The 19785-nt window shown below is 33.9% G+C and overlaps 1 protein-coding gene and 1 long non-coding RNA gene across 4 annotated transcripts in view; one reads left to right on the top strand and one right to left on the bottom strand.

The window, feature by feature from the left end:
• ZNF407 (zinc finger protein 407) overlaps positions 1-19785 on the top strand; it is a 670437-nt gene that overhangs the window by 375244 nt on the left and 275408 nt on the right. The window lies entirely within an intron of this gene.
• LOC103101872 (uncharacterized) overlaps positions 1943-19785 on the bottom strand; it is a 99459-nt gene continuing 81616 nt past the window's right edge. The window contains exon 3 of the long non-coding RNA XR_008917653.1: positions 1943-2649. This is a non-coding gene — a long non-coding RNA (uncharacterized LOC103101872). The remainder of the gene's footprint in view (positions 2650-19785) is intronic.

The following is a 19785-nucleotide window of genomic DNA, read 5'->3' as shown; positions in this document are numbered from 1 at the left end:
TTATGTGAATGTTTTTCTTAATATTGAACCATCCTTGCATTCTTTGTAGAAATATCCCGCCTGTTCATAGGGAATAACCCTTGTGATCATTTGCTGGAATCTTTTTTGCTAGTATTCTTTCTATTTAAGATTTTTGCATTTATGTTCATTAAGGAGATTGGTCTATAGTTTTCTTTCTCTGTTTTTGGTCTGTCTGGCTTTGGAATAAGTACCATATTTGTGTCATAGTTGGAATTTGGCAGAATTCCTTCTTTGCTTATTATTTCAAATAGTTTTTATAGTATTGGGATTAGTTGTTCTTTGAATGTTTAATAGAATTCACTTGTGAATCCATCTGGTCCTAGGGATTTTTTGCTTAAGGGAGTTATTTGATGGTTTGTTCAATTTCTTTTTCTGATATGGGGTTGTTTAGGTATTCTATTTCTTCCTCTGTTAATCTAGGCAATTTATATTTTTGTAAATATTCATCCATATCACCTGGATTGCCATATTTATTGCCACTGGGCAAAATAGTTTTTAATGATTGCCTTATTTTCCTCTTCTTTTGAGGTGAGATCTCCCTTTTCATCTTTGGTATACTTTTGATTTGGTTTTCTTCTTTCCTTTTTTTTTATTAGATTGACCAATACTTTATCTATTTTATTGGTTTTTTTCAAGTACCAGCTTCTTGTCTTATTTATTAAATCAATAGTTCTTTGACTTTCAGTTTTATTAATTTCTCCTTTAATTTTTAGGATCTCCAATTTAGTTTTCATCTGGGGATTTTTAATTTGTTCCCTTCCTAGTTTTTTAATATTCACGCTCAATTCATTGACCTCTGGCCTCCCTAATTTGTTAATATGTGCACTCAAGGATATAAATTCCCCCCCCCCCCCGAGTACTGCTTTGATTGTATCCCATAAATTTTGATAGGATGGCTAATTATTGTCATTAATTTCAATGAAATTATTAAATGTTTCTATGATTTGTTCTTTAACAGATTTTGGAGAATCATATTTAATTTTCAATCAATTTTTGGTTTGCCTCCATGTACTCTTACTAATTTTTATTTTTATTGCATTATGATCTGAAAAGGTTACATTTATTATTTCTCCTCTTTTGTACTTGTTTGCCATGTATTTATGCCTTAGTACATGGTCAGTCTTTGTGAATGCACCATGATGTGCTGCTGAAATGAAAAGAAGGTATATTCTTTTTTGTCCCTATTTATTTTTCTCCACATCTGTATTAACTCTAAATTTTCTAAGATTTCATTCACATCTATTACCTCTTATTTATTTTTTGCTTTGATTTATATAGATCTGATAGAGGAAAGGTTCATGTCTCCCAATAGTATAGTTTCACTATTTCCTCCTTGAGCTCCACCAATTTCTCCCTTAGAAATTTGGATGCTATAACATTTGGTTCATACATGTTGAATACTGATATTTCCTCATTTTCTAAACTGCCTTTTTCCAGGATATAATTACCTTCCCTATCTATTTTAACATATGGTAGGATTTTTGTTTCTAATCTACTATGCTATTTGCTTCTGTTTAATGGGTGAGTTCAGTCCATTCATATTCAGAGTTATGATTACCACATTTGTATTCCCAGACACTTTGATTCCCTCTTCTTGTCCTGCCCTTTCTTCTATTCTCTATTTCCTTCTACACAAGTGTTTTGTTTTTAATCAGCCTCCCTATACCTCACCTGTATTTTACTTCCCTTTCTCCCCCCTCCCTTTTTATTTCTAATCCTTATTATTATATTGTATTTATTATTATTATATTATATATACACATGTAATACATATAATAATTTTTTTCATTAGGATCTCTTTAAGCTACCCCTCCACTCTCCCTCCCTAATATTGCTTCCCTACCCACCTTCCTTTTCTACTCTCTACTTTTTATTCCCCTTTTATTTTTTTAGTTTCTATTAAATTCCTTCTTCCTTTTCTTTCCCTCCCTTTTTTACTCCCCACCTCACCCCCCACCACCTTATTTTCCTACTTTCAACTTCCCTATAAGGTAAGGTAGAAATCGATATCCCAATGGATCTAGATTCTCTTCCCTCTCAGAATTGATTCCAATGAGAATAAGGTTTGAGCATTACCTATTAGCACTCTCTGGGTTTAAATGCATATAGCAATACCACTGTCACATATACCTTTACATAAATATCATCTCATAAAATTTAGATTGATATGATATTTATAACTGAAAGGAACCTTAGATTTCATCTAATCTACTCTCCTCATTTTAAAGATGTGGAAATAGAGTCACCAAGAGTGTAAGTATCTTCCATATGATTTCCTACATACTCAATAGTAGACCTATGTCCGTAACTTGGGTCTTTGCAGTTTAAATTCAGTATTGTGGAAAGAATATCAATTCTTATAACATCAGAATTCTATTCTTTAGAGTATGGATTTAAGAAAAAAAAAACATTATTTCTTCATCAAAGTGAACAAGAAATACTAGTGTGCCTCATTTTTCTAACACTTGGCTTTTGTGTATATACAACATATACAAATATAATTATTATGCCACTAAGTTTCTTTACATTTTTTTAATTACAAGTGCTCTTGTTGCCTTAGATCATCAGAATATTTTGATAGCATAGAAACCATTGAAGATTCTCTCAGTGGACAAAATTAGCACAATTCTGTTAAATAAAAAAGAATTGATTCATTAGGTTTCTACAGTTTGCTTTATAATCACTTTACTTCACTACTGATGAATCAAAGATTAAAAAATGAATTAATCTCTATTTTCATTCAAACATTTTCATTCAACCATATACATATATGTTATAGTTATATTATTATATATAATAGTTAATAATAATAGTTAATATAGTTAATAATAACAATAGTTAATAGAATAAATTCAAAACGAAGAGAGGATTGCAAAGGCACTCACAGTTAGGGGGCCCAGTAAAAGCTTTGTGAAGAAGGTGCTACTAGAATAGCATCTTGAAGAAAAGGGATCTCATCGTGCCAGTTTTTTAACCAGTTTTAACTAACTTTCCTCATCTGTAAAATAGGAGGATGGGTGGACACAAATACCTCTATAGAGTGTAACTTTTATCCTTTTTTTTCTCATTCTGTGCCCTTTGAGGCAAACATGAAGAACGATTGCATTCTATGTGTGATGTTTGCCATTGCCAGGCTGAAGAGTCAGGAGATTAGGAATTTGTAATAGTACTGAAAAGGGACTTTAAAAGGTATGCATACAAGTTTTTATTTATTTCGTCCTAGAGACTAGCTGTGTAGACTTGACTTGGAGTTTTCTGTGACTTGATCAATGGTTAACTAGTTAAGAGGCCATTGTACTTCTAGTTGATTTTGGTTACATTGTGCTTAAAGAGTCTTTTTACTATTATAGAAAAATTGCAATCTACTCCACTATAATATATATATATCCATGAATCCAAGAATATTTGAATCATTCTTGTAATATTTTATGATATAAACCTCCAATTATTGTTATTAATATTTCTTCTTTGACTATAGCCCCTATACTGCATGCATTCACCATAAACTGAAGTGTTTGTATATAATGATTTTATAGCTTTAGCAATTCACTAAGTAAATAAATAAATGGTAATAAAATAAAATGCGTAAAATGAGGAAGACCATGTAACTTTATGCTGAGGGTATATATGAAGATGTTAGATATCTCTTCTTTCCTAAAAGGGGGACTATGTTTAATTAGGAAAATCACATCCATTTAGATAATTATCATACAAAAATAGAGTGTGATAAATGAATGAATGTAGTCTAGGAATATAAATTTCTGTCTGAGGCAGTCATCAAAGACTTCATGGAAGAGGTGATGTTTGATCTGGACCTTGATATATGGGTAGGATTTCAATACATTGGGAAAGGAGAAATAAATAATATAGGAGTCTCATCTGAGATGAACACCCACAATGTCTTTCTGTCTCTCTTTCTTTGAGCTGAGATGTTATTTCAGCCTGAATATTCTATCTATGCAAGAATATATATACATACATAAGTACTATGTTCATACACAATTGCACATACATGGCACAGTTGTAGAGCACAGAATTTGAAGTAAGGAAGAACTAAGTTTGAATCCTGACAATGACATTTACTAGCTGTGTGATCCTAGACAAATTACTTAAACTTTCTGTCCTTCATGTTCTTTATCTATAAAAAAAATAAACACCTACCAGCCATGTTAATTGTTAGGATCAAATAATTTAATATATTTAAAGCACTTTACAAGTCTTAAAGCACTATCGTCATATATGCTCTAATTATTAAAGAAATGCTTTCATAGGTCAAAATGGGTCTAAATTTCTCTTTATGCCTACTCCCTGTTTAAACTAGTAGTTTTTCTTAGTTGGCCTATTCAGTAAGAATCAAAGCTTTTGAGTATTCATGAAAGATAATTTAAATAAATTGATACCCTCATCATATTTTCTGGTAATTAAGTTCAATTAGTCTGTTGTTCTCTAATAATGATTTATTAATGCTCCAATATACAAAAGTCCTGAGGTAGTTATTTGCAAGGATATTGTAGTGCTGCTCTCTAGACTAAGGTCCTAGAAAGGGTCAATTTTGCACTGAACTCTTGATATTACTGGGCAATACATCTCAACCCTTCTAGCTAATCTTACCTTGAGCACAAATGGTTCCTTAGATCATCCTGACATACTAGAAGGCCAAGATGATGACAAAGGCCAAGACAATGAAATAGCTAAATTTGAAAAAGTTGCCTTTCCTGTACCCAGCAAATCACATATTTACGACTAGACTAGACAATCCATTTTATACCTGCCAAATAAATCCAAATGATAAAATGTGATTAACCATCACTTCTAGAAATTACTTAATTGCTCTTAGATTCCCTTTGCCTATGATATAGGTAAGTCTTTGAGATAAAAAATAATTTTATATATTTATTTTCTTGTAACCAGTTCTTTTTATGACATTTTTTCTATCTTCAAACATATAGTCTTATCTCATTTTTTAAAAATTCTGTCAAAATAATAGTCATTTTTTCCAACTAGATTTTTTTGTAACCAGTCTTGCTTCCTGATTTAGTAATTCTTTAAACATACTACAAATAAAAATATGGAAATTAGTATGAAATAATTTTTGTAGTCAAGTGAATGTAACTAATGATAACTAATAACTAAAAACTAATAACAAAGATTTTGATATTTTGAAACATTGCATTAATAGTTTCATATTAGAAGGATTTTTTTTTGTAACTTTCCTTCATTAATCTCATCTTATTCTTCCCAAATATTTTACACTCATCTATGCAATCTTGTGATATTATTGATAAATTAGGAATAAAATAACAATTATTTTTCTGATACTGACTTTCATCCCTGTAATTAGTGCCTGAGTTAAGTACTCTGTTTTCAAAAATGTCCAAAGTTCAGTATTCTTACTGAGGAATATATGAGTTAATATTTTGTGTACAATTTGTTCAAATGCAAATGACCATTTCCAGGGTCATTATATATTTGTTAAGGTGCTTCAAAGTTGAGGCTCAATCAGGAATAATCATTCAGGATCAGATATGTATCACTATGGATTGAAGACCATGTCTGGAATTAGGAAGACCTGATTTTATTGGTTGTATAACTTTGTGCAACTCAGTTAATAGCTCCAGTTGCCTTTGTTTCCTCATTTGTAAAATAAGTATAATAAGAGCATCTACCTCCTAGAGTTGGATAAAGAATAAAATAATACTTTAAAATCATATATTAGAAGGCATATTGAAGATGTTGAAAAATGATATCACATAACATTTCTATGGTTCAAAAATGCTTCCGGGGGGGGGGGGGTGGGGGCAGCTGGGTAGCTCAGTGGATTGAGAGCCAACCCTAGAGATGGGAGGTCCTAAATTCAAATCTGTTGAATTTTATGGTTGGACCAAATATTTAATTGGTTGCCAAGAATTTAATTTCTAAATTCCCAAAATGAATTAGTAAAGTAAAATGGAATTTATGGTAGTTTATTTTTACAATAGAAGGAAGATATTAAGGAAGAGAGAAAAGGGGAGAGAGAAAGTTCTGGCTTCCTCTCAGCCAGATTGGAATTCAAAGGCCCCAGCCAGAGGAAAGGAGTCTGAAGCCAATGGTCCTTTCCCAGAGGCTCATGCCTCCAGAATGGGCAAGGAAGGAAGTCAGCCTTTACACTCACCACATTCTTAGTTCAATCCACAGATTCTTTTATCAGCCTCAAACTCTAGGTGTCTCTCTCCAAGTGTCTCTTTTCAAATGTCTGTCTTCACACCAAGTCCTTGTGTCTGACTTCTGTGTGTCTCTGTTTCCACTTTTAAAGACCTTTTTCTCTTCTGTCACTTTCCCTAAATTCTTAGATCTACCAATTACAGCTGATACTGCAATCCAGGACTGCTCACTCTTTCATAGGAGGGTCATAGACCTCCTACTCAATGTATGAAATGGGTGTTCACACCTTTTTGTGGTTAAAATCCAAAATGGGTAGATCCCCATACTCAATTTTGAGTACTGTGCTTTACACTTTGGGGATTAAAATATAAGAATAGACAGGGGATTACAACTTAATCTTCACAATCAAGGAAGAGCTAAGTGCCTTCATTGTTACAATGGGGGAGGGCGGGCACATCCAATCTTCACAGCTCAAACAATGTGGAGCTGTGTTACCCTGGGCAAGTTACTTAAACCCAGTGCCAATCCCAAACCACTCTTCTGCCTTGGAATCAATTCATAGTATTAATTTTAATGCAGATTGTAAGGATTTTCAAGGGGGAAAAAACGCTTTCTGTTAAAGTAAATAAAGAAAAATTATTGTCAATCTTATTAATTTATGACTTGGATCTCTTCAAAAGATAAGATTTTATTTTTAGTTATTCCAAACCAAATGATTCTTGTTAGAGAATGGAAGTGATATAAATAGTAAGAATTACAATTTTTTTTCATATGACTACATAGTCTACAAGTGTAAATGAAGAGAAATTTTGTTTGTTTGTTTGTTTGTTTGTTTTTTAAACCCTTACCTTCTGTCTTGTGTATTGGCTCCAAGGCAGAAGAGTGGTAAGGGCTAGGCAATGGGGGTCAAGTGACTTGCCCAGGGTCACACAGCTAGGAAGTGTCTGAGGTCAGATTTGAATCTAGGACCTCCTGTCTCTAGGCCTGGCTCTCAATCCACTAAGCTACCCAGCTGCCCCCGAAGAGAAATGTTTAACTCTAACTATAGATAATGTATGAACTCAAGTTTTATTTAGAGTAGTGCAGGTGAGGAATAAACTGCTCCAGATATATCTGCTTTCACTGTTCTGATAATATGATTTTGATAGAAACCCCAGAATTTCCTTGAATAAAGTGTTAAGATTTAAAATTCTTTCCCATTTAAAATTCTTTACCTTGTTTTTGGATCCCATTATATATGCTGTCTGAGGTATTCTCCTTTGGGATCAGTGCACCTAGTCACTTAAATTATATTGGTAACTCTCCCTGAAGATCACCAAATAGTTATAAGTACTAATTCAAATTTGCTAGAAGTTTACATTTCTAAATCCATATATGTATATATGTGCATGCATGTATATGTGTTGTTCTTGCTCCTATTACACACTCATAAGAATATGTATATATTCCTACCAGAAAATGAAATCATTTAATATTCCCGAGTGTAGAGTATACCTGCCAAGGAGATTTTCAGATAGCATAACTGGACCATGTGAAAAATACATTAAAAGCCCCTAAGAAGGAAAAAGCTTAGGTATGTGCTGTACTTTAAATGATATTTTTCATAGTTATTAGTTCATTCATTTTATGTAACATTTTTATTTTATCAGCACATTGCCTTAATAATTAAGGCATTAATAATTAAATAGGCATTTAATAAATATTTTTTTCAATTTAGTCAAACATTTTTTAAAAAACTAGGTGATCTATAGGACATAATAAAAGAGATATCTGATCTGTGCTAATAAATTTTTGACTATTTTCCGATATATGAATATCAATGTATCCTACTACAACATGGAATAAAAGACATGTGGTACTAGAAATATCTATACTCTGGTACATCTCCATACCTGTGCTATCTGACCCCAAAGATCTATGCTCGTGATATATAAAAAAACAGCAAAACAGTGTTCAAATGAAACTGTAAGCTTTATTTGTGCAAAGGAGTTGAATCATCAATATTATATATAGATGTTCAATGTTTTTCTACAATATATATTTGTACTAGTAAAAATTCATAGAGCAATGTTAATGAAACATACTTCTATGTGCTTTAAATAATAGTACAATATGACACTATTTTAAGTGATTGTATATTATAAAAACCAGTGGTTGGATTAATGTTATAAAATTGACATAATGTTATAATACTACATAGGATTATAAATTATAAACTTCCCATTATGCCTTTATATATTCCATAGAAATCATGGTTATTTTATAAGTTGGATCATGACAGTGTATCTTAGTTGCCCTAGAAGTTTGTTGCTTATGGTCAGTTTCCACTAATATGCTAGTTCTCTTTTTAATCTATAATAAATTAATTTTTAAAAAGAGTGTATTACTTCAGTTGATTTAGTACTTACTTTATTTCTTGGTTCTGTGAGTTGGTCATGGTAGTGATATTTATCTTAGCTTTACATGAAAATTAGTTTATTAATACATGGCACATCATAAATTAATCTTCATAGTATATTATTATTACTTAAAACTAAGCACATCTGCTAATATGAAAGTGACACTTTTGTAATTTCATTTTCTTCATATAACAGTTTATGAGTGTCTGGTCTTATATATAATTTTTAATGCCCTACATTGCTGAATTTGTGAAATATAGTAGTCATCAGAAATGAGAGGTGTCAGAAAAGTATCTGATAGACATGTGTCCTTATATTTTGGCTTAGGAAAATAGGTATGCTTGTAGAGGTTAGATATACATTATAGGTAGAGGGTGTGGAAGAGAGAAATTATAAGGCATGCAAAAAGAAAGAAACAAAGACTGAGTGACTTTATTGTCAATCAAATGATTTGGAATGTTACTGGTAAAGACAGTTTGGAGCCAAACCAACTGCTGACTGATTTCTGGGCTTCTTGGCTGATGATGGTGACTTTTAAAGGAAGAAACTGGGTTTATCTCTGAGACTTGGGGTAATCAAGTTGGAGGTGCCCCTGGTGCTCTGGAGGCCAAAGAAGAAAGACAATAATTCATAATTTCTCTGACTTGCTCTGTTCATGGTAGTGACTGAACTGCCATCTCCCTCAGTATCCTCAAGACCTAAGTCTCACTGTAGATAATAGGGAAACCCCAACCCTCTTACCTCTATGTTATACCCTTTCTTGTCTTCCCTAATAAACCCCTTACTTGAGATAAAAGAAGATAAAGACTATATCATTTGAAACATCATAGCTCACCCTGAATGACTTAGAAGGAAGCTGAAGAAGAGGGAGTAATCGGAGGAGAGTAGGCAAAAAGAAGATAACTACCTGATTTGTTAGTTATCATTTACCCATCAAATATACCTCCCTCCAATATTTTCTATTACAAGGGGAAGAAACTGCATCAAGTCAGTGTGTGAAATTACTAATAATTAGTGAAGTCTTAGGTGACAAATAATAGATCCATAAGATGTCGACCTGATATCTACCTTACATTAAGTCCCTTGTGTCCAGTAACTTTTGTTGTGGAAGTGTCCAGGGCTGGCAGTGATATTTGCACTGTAGCTAATGGATACAAGGAGCAGTGAGCATGGTCTTAGTTCCAAACTTTCTGCTTGTTGCTGAGGAGACCAATGTTAAGAAGCACAAATAGTAATCAATCACCAAGTAATATTGCATAAAATAAGTAAATGTTTATGATATGGAATTAATATATAAAGACTATACTTTAAAATTAATTACATTATTAAAATGTAATTCTAATTCTAATAAAAAATTAGAAACACAAATTATTATACCTGAGAGTAAATAAAATTTCTTATTGAGAAAGAATTGGATCAGGAAATTTTCTTTGAAGATTTAGCAACTAAATTGGTCTAATAAGCATAAAAGTAGGATTCAAATAGTGTTGGATTGTGGTAGAGGGGTGTATTCCTGGCACAAGAACAAAGGAACAGTAACAAGATGGTTTATTTGGGAGGCAAAAGTAAGAGTATGAGAAGAGACGGGACATCGCCATCTTTATGCTTTAATGATAAATATCCTTTCATGATGTTAGAGTAGCCTCTATCTTGAGTGCTTTGCTCTCCTTGAGCCAGAAATTCCTTCTGATCTTACAGTCTCTGCTGGCACATTTGTCTTTTTAGGACCAGTTAAGTTCCTTTGCTTCAGTCTAGTAGAGTTCATAGGCCAAAACTGTTCTGGGATAAGAGCAGTCTTAAGGCTCTTTAGTTATGTACTATACCTTTTCTAACAGAAGCTGGGCAGCAATCCCACAGTTGAAGTGATTTGATGTCTCATTTTAACCAACTCCTCCCCTAGAACTATCCATCTTTTGTGGATCCTGTGCAAAGATAAGATGGCATAGTGTTCACTTCCTTCCAAATGAATTGTTGTTCTCTTACATATAAGTATTTGTAAGGCATTTAGGCCTTACGGGTCTATTATCTGGATCAACATGCTGTCTCTTCCTTAGCCAATCCTATTGCTGTGAGATGAGGGGAGGGTGCCTCTGATTTATGCTAGCAGGAATTTTTTAGTCTGAACCATGCCTACCTAATCAGTTCATCTCTTTCGATCCATTTTAACTCGTTACAATGAGGTTACAATAGCCTAAGTGAGTCAAGGGACCAAAGAGAGATTTAGGGTTTTTTTCAGCATCTGATTACTTGATTGAAATTATTAGGAGTGGAAGAACCAGTAAGGAATCAAGAGGTGCCATATACAGATGTGAATAGACGAAAAAGATAAGGTAAAGTGCACATTTGGAGAGCATAAGATTAACCACAAGGAGAATTGTGTTTTCTACAGAAAATAGGAGAAAAAAGAGATAGTTTGGAGATGAGAAATACAGGAGTTAAGGGAGGCCCTTCCCTTTGGAATTGAATATAAGAAGTGAGGAATATAGACAGTGAGGCAAAAGCTAATAGAATGGGGTTAGGGGTGTCACCCTATTAAAACTCAGACCAATTAGGTCCACATAAAATGTTTTAAAAATTAATAAATAGTGAGGCATTTGTTCAGGGTCAAGGAATTACAATTTGCCTTATTCAGACAGGAGTGCCCCAGGAGTAACGGGACAAGGGAGTAGTTATTAGGTTTAGTTCTGGGAAATTGCATGAGGGCAGATAGTCTGTATTTACAAAACAGCTGGTCTGCAGGAGGGAAATATTGAGAAGTTACAGAAAAAATGTTGCAGAAATGTCCTTGGGTTAGCTTTGACAGGGCTTCAGGAACTGGGGCCTTTGGAAACTGCTGGGGTATGTGTGGATTTTCTTAGGGGCAGCTAGAAACTGCTAGTTAGAGAAACATACAGGCCCCAGTGTTTCTCCAGAGTTTGACAGGAACTAACAAAGGTAATTGAATAATAGTTTATGATAATATAATATAGTAACTTATAAATAATACAATAATAATTTTCTTTATTATAGGCTACATTTCTCACAACCTTGTGAGGCAGTCAGTAGAAATATTACCATTTTATAGATGAAGAAACTGAGACATAGAAAGATGGGTCAATGTGCTGTCATAGCCAAATGTTTTTAGCAAAGATTTAAACTTAAGTCTTTCCTCTATTCATCATTTTCAATTTGTCTTCATTCTACTGCCTTCCTCCTATTAATTTAAAATTGTATTCTGTATTGTAGATTGTTGGTTCAGTTCTGATACATACTGTAGCCTCCCTTTGATTGTGAGATCCCTGAGAGTAAGGACTATGTTTTACCCTTTTTTGTATCTCCCATGGCCAGTCACAGTTTCCAATACATAATAGGTGCTCAATAATATTTTTATTGACTGAATTCAATAGAGGTTTACAATAGTATGGAGAAAGAAATAGGGGACCAATAAGTTACTTGTGTATTACCAGATATTCCTCTTTTCAGCCACAATAACCTTCTTAAATATGTTTCCACTTGTTTCTTCTCCTTCCAACTGCTATACCTTTTCTGACCTCAATTTAATCTCTTCTCCTTCAGGTCATTTGTAACTTCTTTTGTATTTCATCTATTTTGTAGACATTTTAGCTTTTAATTGTTTTCTAATAGTTTTTTTAGAGAGCAGTTTTGTCTCCTTTTTTGATACATATATAGATAGGTATTATATGTACATAACAAAATATTTAGGAAATATTCATTAAGGACATATTGATTAATTAATTGATGTAATGGAGGAAGAACAAGAATGGCAGTTCATTGAGGAACATCAAATATAAAAGAAGGTAAGGTGATTCAAGATTGTGCATGTAAGAGACATTTTAGGAATATTGATCTAGTTACTACTGTTCTACCTTGAAGAAGGAACTTGCACTAAGCTCCAGGCATTGTGCTTCCTTATGCTGTATGCAAAAGTCAGCTCTATTGTGTTGAAGGAATAGAAAATATTCTTAGGGTTTCAATACAGAAACTTAAGAAACCAACGCCTTTTTTTATGTCAAAGTGGAAAAAGACAGATACTAAAATAGTCAGAAACACTAAATCTTTAATGGAGAAAAAGATAGGTCCAATAATCGGCCACTATTGTAGAGCCTAGTGCCACCAAATACATAGAGTCAAAACCCTGGGGCTCCAGGAACAGTATCTCTGGGAAGAATCAGATTCTCCCAAGAACAATAGAACTTGGGAAATTTATATACCATTTGGGGAACACTAAGAACTGAGAAATGTGATTGATTGATTGGCATTACATGGCTATAAGGAAATAAGTTCAAGAAAGGATTATCTAGGAGAGGCTGATGGTTTACAGTGGATACAAAAAGGAAAGGTCCAGTCAAGGGTAGGGCCACCTGGGAGAGGACTCTGATACTGTGGGAGAAACTACTAGGACAAAAAAGCATTTAACATTTGATTAGGTCTGATAGTCCCACTTGAACTGGAATCATATCAAGTACTCTAAGGTCTATTGTTCAGTCTCAAATGGGTGAGGCTAGGACTTTCCTTGGGGTGAGTTCTCAAAGGACAGGGGCAGAATTGAGGTTCCCAAAAAACCCAATTGACAGTTAATAAGGAAGATCAAAAGGAAGTTTAAAATATGCACATTAGTCCTTGACTTTATATTGCTATTCATAATATTGCTTGGAAAAATCTGGGATTTTACCACTTGACCTGTATTAATAAAAATCTCATTTTTTCTGACTAAAAGTTGTTGGCTAATTTAAATGTTGGCTTTTCAGATATTTGGCTTTTATAATCATTTAGAGTTGTTGAACTTTTTATACTACAATAACTTTGTGACATGGTTGAAGTGGTGGTGATAGTGGGGAAGGGAGGAATTTCTGGTAAGAACAGGGATTCTTGGAACTAGAATAGTTCCCAAATGTCCTATAATTTCTTTCACCTTTACTTCTTTTCATATTGATTTTTTTTCTAACAATACAATGAGGTGAAGAATTTCAGAAACTTCTTTTGTGAAAACTAGATTGATAGGGATTGACAACAGTAGCTCAAGAATTACCCAAATAGCAGAGTAAATTCAGAAATTATTATTATCTAGTCTAGAAAACTCTTGAAATATGTCATTTACAGGATATACTAGCTAAGGAGCAGGATTCTACCTGCAGCTCTGGGTAATGATTGGCAAATGTATTTGACTCCTGAATTAGCTGTTCTTTAGAGTGAATAATTTTCTTCCTTCTTAGTAGTTGTAAGCAACCTGGGATTAATGTTCTCCTCATTAGCTCCTCTAGCTTCTTTAATGTGAAGAAAAATGTATTCTTTCTGATGCTTATTTTTGAAGTATTGACCCCACCCCCACTCACATTCCCCCACCATCTCTTGAACCTGGACAACATGCTAGTTAGTAAGGGATTTAAGACGTGCTCTGGCAAGTACTTCCCAGGATCTGGCAATGCTAAGGTTAAATCCCCTCCCCAGCTAGCTAACAAGTATCTAGCCTGTTAATTAGGCTAATTAGCACCTGTTCAGGACGAAAATGCACTCAAGACTATTGGCTGTAAGTAGCTGATTCCCTAGTGAAGTGTATAAAAGCCCACAGGGGAGGTTTTTCCAACTCATCAGGAAGCCACACTTGAGCTTTAAAAGGTTGAATTTAGTAAGTAAGCAAGCTTTCATATCATAGGTGTTTGTACTATCTTCATACATTATCATTCATATTTTATTTTCTTACATTTTGTTTCTTCCTTGGTGTGCCTACAGATTTTGCTTGTAATTTGAATAGTTCAGGCATCACTAATATCAACATGGAAACATTGTTAGAGAGTGTGCCTTTTGTGTATATATTAGACTCATGCTGCTTTGCCCTTCTATAGAATGAGAGACAGTGAAAAGAGATTTTGAGTTTCATAAAAAAAGAGAATTCGAAATTATTTTATATTTAGGCCTGGAAGCTAAACCTTAATTCCGTACAAAATTATAGACATTTTTACTTATGAGATAGTTAATGAGAATTCAGCTTGAAGAAAATTAACAACCAAGATGATTTTACAAAGAACAAATATTGCCCAAAAAAATCTGCTTTTTTAAAAATCAGGGTTGAGAGGTATAGGCCAGAGATTTTTAATCCTTAAAAATCACTAAGCAAAAGAAGTCTAGCTTCCTTTAGAAATCTTGTATTTAATTCTTAGATCTACGTTTCATTAAAGGTACCAATAAACATTAGTACTAGTTGAAGGACCTGTGAAGATTAAGCTTAAAATAGTTAGTCAGATAGTTGAGAGTCCTCTATAAGTATTTTAAAGAATGTCATGTGGAAGAAGTTGATTTGTTAAATTTTACCTTTGGACAATGGGTAAAAGTTCCTAATGTGTAAATTTCAATTGGAAACTGTGGGAGGAAGATACTGATGGCTTCAAACTGAGCCTGGTCAACTATTTGTTCTGATATAGTTGTAGTTCCTCTTAATGTAGAAGTTGAGTTTTGTTCCTCTTTTATTGTCCCTAAAATTCTTTAATTCTTATGCATTCCTTTTTCTTAGCTCTCTTTCCTTTCTATCTTCCTCCTCCTATTTCTCTATCCTTTTTCTTTTTTCTTTATAACCTTTTTTAGTTTCTTTCTTAGAAGTAATAAGGCTAAACATTAGTCTTTTGTAGAGTCACAGGCTTTAATTCTTTTCAGAACCAGTAGTATGAAGGTGCTATTTTTCAGTAACATTAGAACTATATCCACTGATTCTGTGGCCATAGGTTCGGAGGAAAAATGGGGGGAAAATTGAATAATTTGGAAAATTACAAAAAGTAAAATTATAAGCATTTTATAAGCTTTAAATTGCCCACCAAATGTCTACAGTCTATAACATGGCAAAATCTGCTAGAGCTTTTTGGGATGGGATCAGCAGGAGAGAGAAAGGAAGAGGGGGAGAGAAGAGAGTGAGTTTTTTGTCCTTGTTTTTAAAGAGAACCAATGATATAACAAAATAATGAAATACTAAGGGTGAGTCTTGACATATGCATGAATTGGATTTTAGTGAGGCAGAATTACACAAAATCTCTAGCTTCACTCTTTCTTCTAAAGTGATCCAAGTCCAATGTCAAGATATCAGTCAGGATGATTGGTGATGTCTTGGGATGCTATGGATGAACTTGGCATCTTTATTGCCTATACAAGTTCTAAGAACTCCACAAGACCTGTTTCAGCCACCTTCATGGCCACTCAAATTCAGTTCTCATCTGACTACTCCACTAAAGGAAGTTTTCACATGCTTAGGATAGACACTCCCCCAACTCACTGATTGGTTTTTAGCCCTTTCACTTCTACCCTCCACCTGGTTTAGCTCATTTTTGGCGATGGTTTTGCCAGGTTTGGAAATATTGAGTGTAAGATGTCTAACAAGACATCTAATTTATAATGTCCAATAGGCAGCTGAAGATGTGGGATTAAAAGTCAAGGGAATGGTTAGGACTAGATAAATATATCTGAGGATCATCAACATAGAGATAATACTCAAATCCAAAGGAGTTGATGAAATTGCCAAGCAAAATTATACAGAGGTAGAAGAGTACCAATGAAGGAACTATGAGGAATACCCGTGATTTCTAACCTTGACACATGAAGATCTAGAAAAGGAAACTGAGAACAGTTCAATTAGATAAGTAGGAGGAAAACTAGGGCAGAGAAATAAATGTCTTGAAAACTTGAAGAACATTAAGGTGTAATAGATGATTGGCAGTATCAGTGGCTACAGAGAGGTTAAAAACTATAAGTATAAAAAGGTCTTGATTTGACGAGTAAGATAATTAGTGTCTTTAGAGAGATTGATTTTGGTTGAGTTCATACCATAAGAACTCAAAAGGCAGACTACAAAGAGTTAAGGAAAATTAGAGCAAGAAAGGGGCTTTTATTATCCACAGACTTCTCAAGGAGTTTACATACAAAAGACAGAGCTAGATCAAGTGATTGGTTTTTGAGCATTAGGGAGAAAATGAGTATGTTTGAAGTCAGTAGGGAAGAAGCCAGTAGAATGGGAAACAGTAAAATCTATGAAGAAATATGGATAATAGAGGGGAAGTCTTTTGGATAAAGCATCAATTAGGCATGCAGAGTGTTAGCCTTGACAAGGAAAAGGACTAATTCTTCATGTGAAACAAGAGTGGAGGATAAAATAGTGGTAAAAGACATCTGAATGATGTGAGATGAGGATTAGGATAATTTTTTTAAAAGCAGCTCACTCTGGGAATGACCTCATTTTTATATTGCCTTATATTGCCTTCAGCAATATAAGACAAGCTTCTCATCTGTGAGAATTAAAGGAGGACGACCTTGTCTTATTTTTCACTTTAAATTTTAAGATACCTTTGAGGTAAGATTAAAAGGTATGTTTGTATAAGCCACTCTGGGGAGTGAGATAATGAATTCATTAGAGAAGTATGAAAGGATTGCCTTACATAGGAGTGAGGGTCCTTTTAATGGACCAAGTTAACATGGTTGCATGATTTTTAATTTAGCAAGAATGAAGGCAATCATTCTTGGGAATAGTCCAAGGCTAGAATTTGGAAAGATAAAATTTTTAGATCCCGCTTTACCCAAATAGACCAGGGAAGAGGGTAAGGTTTGTTTCACCATAAGATCAATCTGGAGAAGGAAGGAGAGTGTATCCACTGTAGGACTGATGGCTTGGGAAGGAACTGTGGCTAAAGGGATTAGAGTTAGCAGTTAGAAGGAAAAATGGGATTCTGAATTATAAGGTAGAGGGAATGATAGAATCACAACAGTTTATGATCAGATTAAAGAAATTTCAGTTAATGAGTATGCATGTGGAACACTTTCAGATGATAGACAGATCAAAGCTATTACTGTTTCCACATGTATCTATGGCAAGGTAGATTAGGTTATGAGAAATGAGAAAATTGAATAATTAGGAGAACAATTTAGTGGCAGGAAGTATTTATATATATATATATATATATATATATATATATGTTAAAGCATTTCTACTGTAGTATGAGGGGAGATTTGGAGAGGAGAAAAAGCCTATATATATATATATATATGTTAAAGCATTTCTACTGTAGTATGAGGGGAGATTTGGAGAGGAGAAAAAGCCTGTGTTCCAGGCATTAAAATCAGGGAAGAGAATATTCTGAGCTCAGCAGACAACTACTATCAGTATCTTGATTAAATGATAACTGTGTATTGAATGAACCTTGGAGTAGGAGAAGTTTCTGAGTAATAATAGTTGAGGAAGAGCTTGGTAGTGAAAATGGGGAGCAAGGTATATATACTCCCCTATCATGACTAGTGATTCAAATGTCTGAGTAAGTGTGAGCAGTAATGGAAAAGGTAAGATACATACTGAAACTGTAGCCAGGACTCTGTGAGTTCAAGAAGGTAGAAGGAATAAGAAAAGGTTGATGATGAAATAATTTTTTACTAATGGAGCAGGCATTTCACAGAGTGCAGTAAGAGGGCTGTTGAACTTTAGATTCAGAGGTTGATCTAGAGACTGAATTGTAGGGGATAGGAAGAAGGATGAGTAGGGGATGGCATATGGGGTTTGATCACTGGCACTTGGTAATTTAGAATCATTGAAGTTTGACAGAATGGATGTGTTAAGTATTTTAATTATTGGATTATGATGGAGATGTTTCTTGGGGTTGGGTGGAAAGGCAAGTTACAACAGTATTAAGGTAGAAAGACAAAGAGGATTTAAAATAAATGTCTTGTTGAATTTGTTAAATATGAAGCCAAGACTGTGAAGAGAAGAAAGGTGACATCAATCTAGTGGAATGAACTGTTAGAAAAGGGAAGGATAGAATGATTGGAGTTTGTGGTGTGGACAAAACATTAAGTGTTGGTCTAACTAAAAAGTACTTAACACCAGTGAAGTCATATCTTTTGAGATATTGTTTAAGGACAAAGATGATTCAGAAGTTTTACTTTAGTGATTTGTTTTGATTTTCTGTCATTACTTTGGGGCCTTTCCCAGCCACAACTCCATTTCATCCACCTCTTTGGATGAATTAGTTATTTACTCACCAGTCTCATTACCTTGATTTGAACCCATTCCCATTGACATACAAAAGGGACCAAGTTTATAAAAAAGAAGCAATTCATAATCATGTATTTATGCACAGGAAGATTTTGACTTTTCTGAATCTTTCAGGAATGAAATCTCTCCATCAGTATTGCTGCCAAAGTGACTTGCTTAAAGACCCTCCCCTCTCTGACATTTAGAATCTTCATGTCTTTGTCCCATTTTGTTATTCCAGACATCCTATACATTTCTCACCTCCACATACTCTATGGTCATCAAGCTGCTAATTTATCCATTTCTCAAATTTAGTAACTAGCATTTATTTATATGTCATTTTAAGGTCTGTAAAATACTTTATAGATTTCCATTTCTTATTGAGTTTCATAAAATACTACCCAGAGTGCTCCTTTTTTAAAGACCAGTACTTATATATACTTGATTCTTACTCTCATACCTACTCTCATACCCATTGGGATCCTCTATCATTAAGAATCTTTAGTCTTTATTCCAGTGCCTTCCCTTAAGCCTACAAATATGATTTGGTTTCCCCTGTCCTGATGTAATTTGTGACTTGTAACCAGTTTGGAGGTTTTTCAATAAAATGTCTATCTTACTGTCTGTCTATTTACTCATTTATTTTGACTAGAGTTTTACTTAGATTTTATTTTCTAAATAAGATATCAAAGTGTGGGAAAGACCAGAAACTTTCATGAACTTTAACATAAACTTATGGACAGTAAAAATAGCTTTGATTATCCCTCCCGAAATAATGGACCCTCACAAATCTATATCATCTGCTATTCTTTATAATATTATATATGGCCATTTACTTCAATGCTTCTTTTTGGCTCCATCGATACTTGTTTTGAACCCAGATCTCTCTTCATTTTAAGTCTCAGGTAACCTTTTTACCCATGTACTTGATTCTCTCCTTTCTCATGCCTTATAGAATCTTTTTCTATTAATCATCCCCCCATCTCTCTCAGGAATCTCCACTCTCTACATCAGTTTCTTGCCTTTGCGTAAGATTTCTTCTGCTTGTTTCAGAAGTTCCTGCTCTATTGATGTCAACTCACATTCCTATAATTTGAAACTTGGACCTCTCTCCCTTTTTTCCTCTCCCTCTCCTGCAGAAGTTCTTCCCTCTCTCCCTCCTCTCTGTCAAACCTTTTGTTTCTTTCACTCTCTGTCAATCTCTCCCCATCTTCTCCTTTTCCCTTT

The sequence above is a fragment of the Monodelphis domestica genome, chromosome 3, assembly GCF_027887165.1.
Source record: "Monodelphis domestica isolate mMonDom1 chromosome 3, mMonDom1.pri, whole genome shotgun sequence".
Taxonomy (NCBI): domain Eukaryota; kingdom Metazoa; phylum Chordata; class Mammalia; order Didelphimorphia; family Didelphidae; genus Monodelphis; species Monodelphis domestica.
This window is presented reverse-complemented; position numbering and strand designations above follow the sequence as displayed.